Raw genomic sequence first — 7,052 nt, 5'->3', positions numbered from 1 at the left:
TCTATATTTCTATATGTAACATATTTAACATTTTCTATACTTATAATTAAGGTAATTTTTTATAGTTGCATTTTATTTATTTACTAAGGATTTATTATGCTACACAAAATCGTTTTCTACTTAAAATTATCATTCTTTTGAAGAACAATTATTTTTTAGAGAAAAAGCTAATCTAAAATATTGTATTAAATATATAATTATAAATATGATAAATTTATAACTAATTTATAATTTACTAATATTTATATATTAATTTTATGATTTTTATCCAGTTATATAAGATGTTCTCGGGTTAAATAGCTAAACTTGAAATACATGCGTTTAAGATGTTAAAACAAAAAACAAATTTTTTTCTGAAAGTATGCTCGTTAAGCTTCATTCAAGACATCTTGCCTCGAATATATCAAACCAATCTACATTAAAAGAAATAATTTTGCAAGGTTAACAAAAATTTTTTAGGTGTAAAAAATTAACTGAAAAAGATAAATTATTACCAAATACTGCGTGACACTGCATATATTTTGCACTTAATCAATTTAAATGTCAGAGACAGAATTTATATCCGTATTATTAGTGTAATTTAGACAAAAAATTTTTCTGTAATGCCTTCTGTAATGCTTTCTGTAATCTTTAGGCCTATTGTTAAGGACAATTATATTTGTGATTAATATTTGGGATCTAAATTCTCTAGAGATATTGCTAGAATTTTGAGTGTAGATGTATCTTATTCTTTACTACTTTACCGTAATTAAACACAAGCCTATCCAATGACTTTTGATCTCCTGAAAAAAAGAAACATTTCGATATTATTCATTCCTATTTTTATGACTAAAAAAAATTAATATCCTTGATATTAAAATAATCTTAATTATCTTCTTTATTGCTTTACGGTAATTAAACACAAGTCTGTAAGTAGTCTATTAATGACCTTTAGTCTTCAAAAACAAAAAAAAACACATTTCGACATCATTCATTTTTATAGTTTTGCAAATAATAAAAAAATCAATATCTCTTGACGTCAAAATAATCTCAATTTATTCTTTTAATTGATTTACAGTAATCAAATACACAAATCTATCATTAGCCTATCAATGACCTTCGATTAAAAACAAAAAAAAAACAGACATAATTCATTTTTATAGTTCTATAACTTATAAAGTCAATATCTCTTGAACAAAGCGTTTGCAAATATACTTCTAGAAGAAATTTTTATTTGTTATAAGATTCTAAATATACACAGGGCAACAAAATTATTGCAACAAAAATTTATACCAAAATTTCATATAACTTCGCGAAAAATTGTCGCATCAGACTGCCGTTTCTTTAAAAATGAAAATGTTTTGTTTTCAAAAAACTACAGTTTGGGACACTCCACTTAATAGAATAGATTTTTTCTTATAATAATCATTCTAAAATAAAGACTCCTATACAAATGAAAAGAATAAGATTCGTACAATTTTTTTCGTGGAATTACATTAAAATTACGTTTTTGTTCAATTACGTCATTAATATTAATATTACCATAATTTGACACATCATGTGCGTATATGTGTGATATGTGGAGTGTGTATGAGTATATGGATGTGTGTAGGTCGTGTATGGGACGTATGAAGGCATGTGAATATGTGTGGGGAAGGATAAATTCAAAATCTAACAAATACTTTTTAAGTAAAGACTTTAAGCTTCAAAATAAAAAAAAGTTCAGCTGCGACAATTTGCGGAGTTATGTTTATTTGAAGATATAAAATTTTGGTATAAATTTTTATGACGATAATTTTGTTGCCCAGTGTATATTTCATGTTTGGCCATTTAACCGGGGAGCACTCTATATACATATAAGTATATTACATTACATAATTTTAGGTTTTTTAAAAGAATGTAAAAGTTTTTAAATGTATATATATATATATATATATATATTCTATATTTTTATATTTGATTAACATACAGACACATTGTGTATATCACTTCTGTCTTCTGATATATTAATTTGTTTACTTGTCAGATTTCTGCTTTTTTACAATTTATATAAGTTAGTGAAAAAAGAGGAAAAGCATACATTGATCTGTATGAAGATGTTTTGCATATTTCGCATGGAAAATATTTCGGATGATAATAGAAATTTCTGTTCGTTCTACATCGTTATTACACATATTGTAATTTATAAAATCTTTGGGGAAAGTACGTTATAAAAAATAAATAAGTAAATACAGATGGGACATATAATTACAATACGTTTATAGACCAAACAATAAAGGCAATTAATTTTAATTAATTAAAATCCATTAATTTTTTTTAAATTACGCAAGAGAAAACTTGCTTCATTATGTTTCTATGCGTCAATTTTTCACATATTTTCGAACAGACTAATTTTTTGATATCTAATCTCAATCACATTTCTCTCTCTTTCTTTCGTTTGTTCAATTATTACATATTTCAAGTGTTACATATTTCAGTGTTATTATACGCGTTAGTGTTACATATGTTTCGTAGATATACTATATTTGTTCTTTCTTTATCGTATCAATATATTATGATTTTTGAATTATTGTTATATATACTTAGTTGTCGAAAGTTTGAGATAGCTAAAATAAAAGTAATATTTCAAGATTATTAGAGTCTCTTATTTTTCAAGAATTAAAATTTGATGAATTTAAATTTAAATAAGCTTACACGAATCTTTAATGTGTTGTACACGCACAATCTATATTCCTTACTAATAGGTTATTTGTAATATATGTATATTTAGTACACAATAGTGTTCATTCAGTAAGACATTTAACAAATTTTGAGTTTTAATTTAAATCATTTTTTTATTTTGTATTTTTTTAATATGCTGCAGTACACGGTGAAAATTGTATATTAAAAATTACTGTGGTATGTAATAACTGTGGACCATTAGGAATCATTCTAAAGTAAAGTGCTATGTAAAATTATAAAAATTACATCAATTTACACAGTTTTACATAGCACTTTAACTTATTGTTAGAGTGATTCCTAATGGTCCACAGTTACTTATCCCATAATAATTTTTAATAAAAATTTTCTCCGTGTACAGATTAGATTTCAAAATTCGTTTGTCCAAAAATTTTCTAAATATTTTTGATGCGTAAAAATATACAAGTGAAGAATGTAAGTTCCTCCTTGCATAATTAAATAAAATTACCGCTTTCAGTTAATTAAAATTAATTAAAAATCTATAGAGAAAGTTGGTAATAGTAAAAAAAAATTAATCGATTAATCGATTGTACTTGGCAATGTGGAGATTGTCGAATCGAATCGTGCGAGTCTCACATTAGGTGAGACTTTAGTGGTGTTTCCTTTATCGGTGACTGTCATGCAAGTTCGTCGCGTCAAGTTCGCCACGAGATCTGGAGAAAGAAAGTGAGTAAGTGGATCGGAATGAGCGCGCGATTCCGGCTACTTTGAAAAGAGCGGTACCGCCAGTTCCTACGTAACAATCTTCTTATGCGAGATGTTACGCAAACTGCGATGTATGCCGATGGTGTGTATTGGTTGTAGCAACAGCGGTCAGCGAAAGCGATCTTTTGCCAGGATGCTGGTCGTGAATTATTTCCACGCAAATCGATCTTCTTTCGATCTTCCGTCCTCGATTCCTAGTATTCGGCGAATATGTTTCACATGGTTACGCAACTTAATTTAAAGGACGTACAATACATACACAAGTATATATAGTAATATAAATATATATATATATATATATATATATATATATATATATATATACTTGTACATATATCTCTGCTGCTTCTTATTTTATTTTCCACAGCTCAGCATCAGTTTGACATTTCTGAAATCTGATTCGAGGAATAGTGCCGTATGTTACGTGCATTTAAAATTGAATCATGTATTAGATATACCAGAACATGACATGATAACACGCTGATTGCATCATTTTTTTCTTTATCGTTTTCTTGCGCTTGTCAGATATTTCGGAGCACCTTGACTTGATGCGCATTCTTCTTGTGATTGATTTGTTCGTGATTGTCTCGCAATTCTATTACACGTTGATAAATTTAATAATATATAGGAATATTTGCAGAGATCTTGTTTATTATGAAAATGAACGTGAATGACATACGCGTCACTTCGTTGAAGTTTAATTCTGAACCTGGTAAAGTTGAATCACGAACGTCACATAGTGCAGATGATAGGCGCGTACTTTGTACTGTCAATATTTTCGGTGATGTCGTGAGCAATAAAATTTTCAATGATTCCAAGAAACAGCAGCACAAATAGTAAAAGTAGGTACAATATCCGAATACATATATCTTTATTCTCAATATTAATCTCTTTATAAAAAAGCTTAAAGAAAAACTCTACAAAATAAATAGAGCCGTAATAGAGTAGACATGTAATATGAAAAAAAAAATTATGTATGTATATAAATCAAGATTAAATCTGCGATATGGATTCTTGTTTTTCGCGTAATTTCATTATAAGGATATTATATCTCAGTATATTCAAATTTAATTTTACTTATATAAAATTTCATTATGTTCGTAATAATAGAGTTTACGTGATCAATAATGAGATGCCTAGATAAATAATTTACATGATGGACACGAGTGTGTTTCTTAGAATGGTATTAGTACTATTTCTTAGAATGGTATTAGTGTACTATTTGAATGACAACCTATATGACAAGTTTATCATTTTTTTGCATTTTGTTTTAAAGACTTGTTGTAATGGTTCAGTCAAAAGTTTGGAATTTTTTGATGATCAGACATACGATATTTATATCTACTATATAATATATATTTCGCACAAGATAAAGTATAGAGAAGGATAAAAAGTTATTAAATTAATTAATAATTTTTAATATTTATTTATGTTAGATGGTTCTTTATATTTAATTTTTTATATTGAACAGAAGGTATACAATTCCTTGAAAGCGCTATCATTTTGCAAATGCTATTTCTTGTATATTTTAAATAAGTAAAAATATATTTTAGCATAACTTTTATTAAATTTTTATTTTGACAGTTGCAATTTTATATTATTTAACGTGAAAGATATTGTACCGATTATTTACAGATATTATCAATTATGATTTTCAAATTGGGATTACAAATAGTTTATTTATTGTTTTAAAATATGATTAACTTACATAAATGTGAAATAGTTATAGTTGATCATTCGAATCTATTTTTGAATTCTTGGTTCAGTCTTCAATCACAATTTCAAAAATTAGCAAATGCGCAATCACATCAGTATGATGCCATGCATTCACTTTGTACCTCTCACAATCAGTCGGACATGACATTGCTTGACGTTTGTACTAGCTCTTCACGTAACAGCACTAATCTTTTTTTAAACGTTTTTTCCACTGCATAGTCTATGTGTTAATTAATTTTTCTGCGAAAGATCTTCTCTTCTCGGTTTTTACACGCGTTGCTATTAATATGTAAATAATTAAATGCAATTTGAAAGAAATATTAAAATAAGGAAGAAGTGCAAAAAACTATGTTATTACCGCTAAAAATTAATTGCGTATTTACCTTTTATCTTGTTATAACATTTTCATGTGTTACATTTATATTAATTTAATAACTTAACAATTTGTGTATGTCTCTTAGAAATACAATATTATTTTGAGTGCTTTAACACATCATTAACAATCATTTCAAATAATCAACATATTTCAAATTCAGTCTAATTTTAAGAAAAGTTAAAAGGAACTTTGAAATAATCATAAACTTTAAAATGTTCTACATCAATATTTCTTACGAGTTATTGTAACTAATCTTTAACATAGTTTTTAATTAATTTGTATGTTATATTTACATCACACTTAAAGTCACAATAACAAAAATAAATGTAAAGCATCAATTACTTAACATATCTAGTTTGTCAATAAGTAACACATGATAAAGAGAGATAACATGAGTTATTTTAACTTAAAATTTAGAGTGGACTTTCTGAGACATGCAAAAAAGTTAAATTAGTATTTTAATTTTTTACTGATGTGTATAAAAAGGAAATGTTTGACAACTTATATTTTATTATCTTTTACGTATTATTATGATAATTTTAATAACTTGAAAAAAAAAGAGATAATGAATAGAATGAATAAATCAAATCTTATAAAGTTAAAATCCTGAATTAATTTTTGATTAAGCTAATTTCTTATATCTAATAATATATGAGAACATTCATATCTGTTCATATCTTCAATTTATATATAAACAAGTGAATAAGTCATATTACTTTTTAGCATAATTTTGACAAGTTTTTGATGTTTTAAATATAAATAAATTACGAACATAAAAAGATATCACATTTCTGTGCTTTTATTATTGAAATAACCTATTAGTATCAATTTTTATAAAAATATAGAAATAAAATGTGCATTACATAGAAATATTTATACAAAGTAGTACTAAGTTTATGTGAAATTTTTTTATATAGAACTTTCATAAAACTGTATTAACAATATTAAAACGAGAAGGCATCTGTCTTCAAGATTTCAAAATATTAATATTCTACATCAATAAGAAATTATCTTTGTGTGTGTATAGCATTTACGTTATTGTTAATATTAATTCCAGCGTAAATGTCATTGAATAAATGTTTAAAATACATCAAGAAAACACATACATAATTTTACAAATATTGATTATTTGTTTGTTTTGTTCTTTGTTTTTTGAAACGCATAATATTTTAAAAAGATATGTTTATTTTTTAAGAGAAAGAATAATATAGAACAAGAATTTAGACAAATACTGAAAGTGATATATAGGTTTTACTTTTGCTTTTTAAGCTCATATTTTTCTTGCTATTTTTCTCATGCAAGAATATAAAAGTATAAAAAGGAAAACAAATGTTATTAAAAACATATTTTAAATGATATGAAGTACAACTTTATTGCTTTACTTTTATATGCAAAAAGAATATTTTTTTCAGAGTTCTACAAGCGAATTGTGTTACAAATAGCTAAAATATGTCTTATCTTTTTATAATTTTCCACTGTTGTTTATTTTCGCTATTTTTAGTGAATATATAAATGAATATATAAATCGTCCTTAATA

The 7,052-nt window shown here is 25.5% G+C and overlaps 1 long non-coding RNA gene across 1 annotated transcript; it reads right to left on the bottom strand.

The window, feature by feature from the left end:
* Positions 1–3,009: 3,009 nt before the first annotated feature.
* LOC140671470 (uncharacterized) lies at positions 3,010–5,275 on the bottom strand. The gene is made up of 3 exons (XR_012047745.1): positions 5,132–5,275; positions 3,442–3,617; positions 3,010–3,371 (listed from the first exon to the last, which is right to left on the bottom strand). It is a non-coding gene; the product is annotated as an uncharacterized lncRNA (long non-coding RNA).
* Between the last annotated feature and the right edge of the window lie 1,777 nt (positions 5,276–7,052).

This window comes from Anoplolepis gracilipes, chromosome 11 (genome assembly GCF_047496725.1).
Source record: "Anoplolepis gracilipes chromosome 11, ASM4749672v1, whole genome shotgun sequence".
Taxonomy (NCBI): domain Eukaryota; kingdom Metazoa; phylum Arthropoda; class Insecta; order Hymenoptera; family Formicidae; genus Anoplolepis; species Anoplolepis gracilipes.
This window is presented reverse-complemented; position numbering and strand designations above follow the sequence as displayed.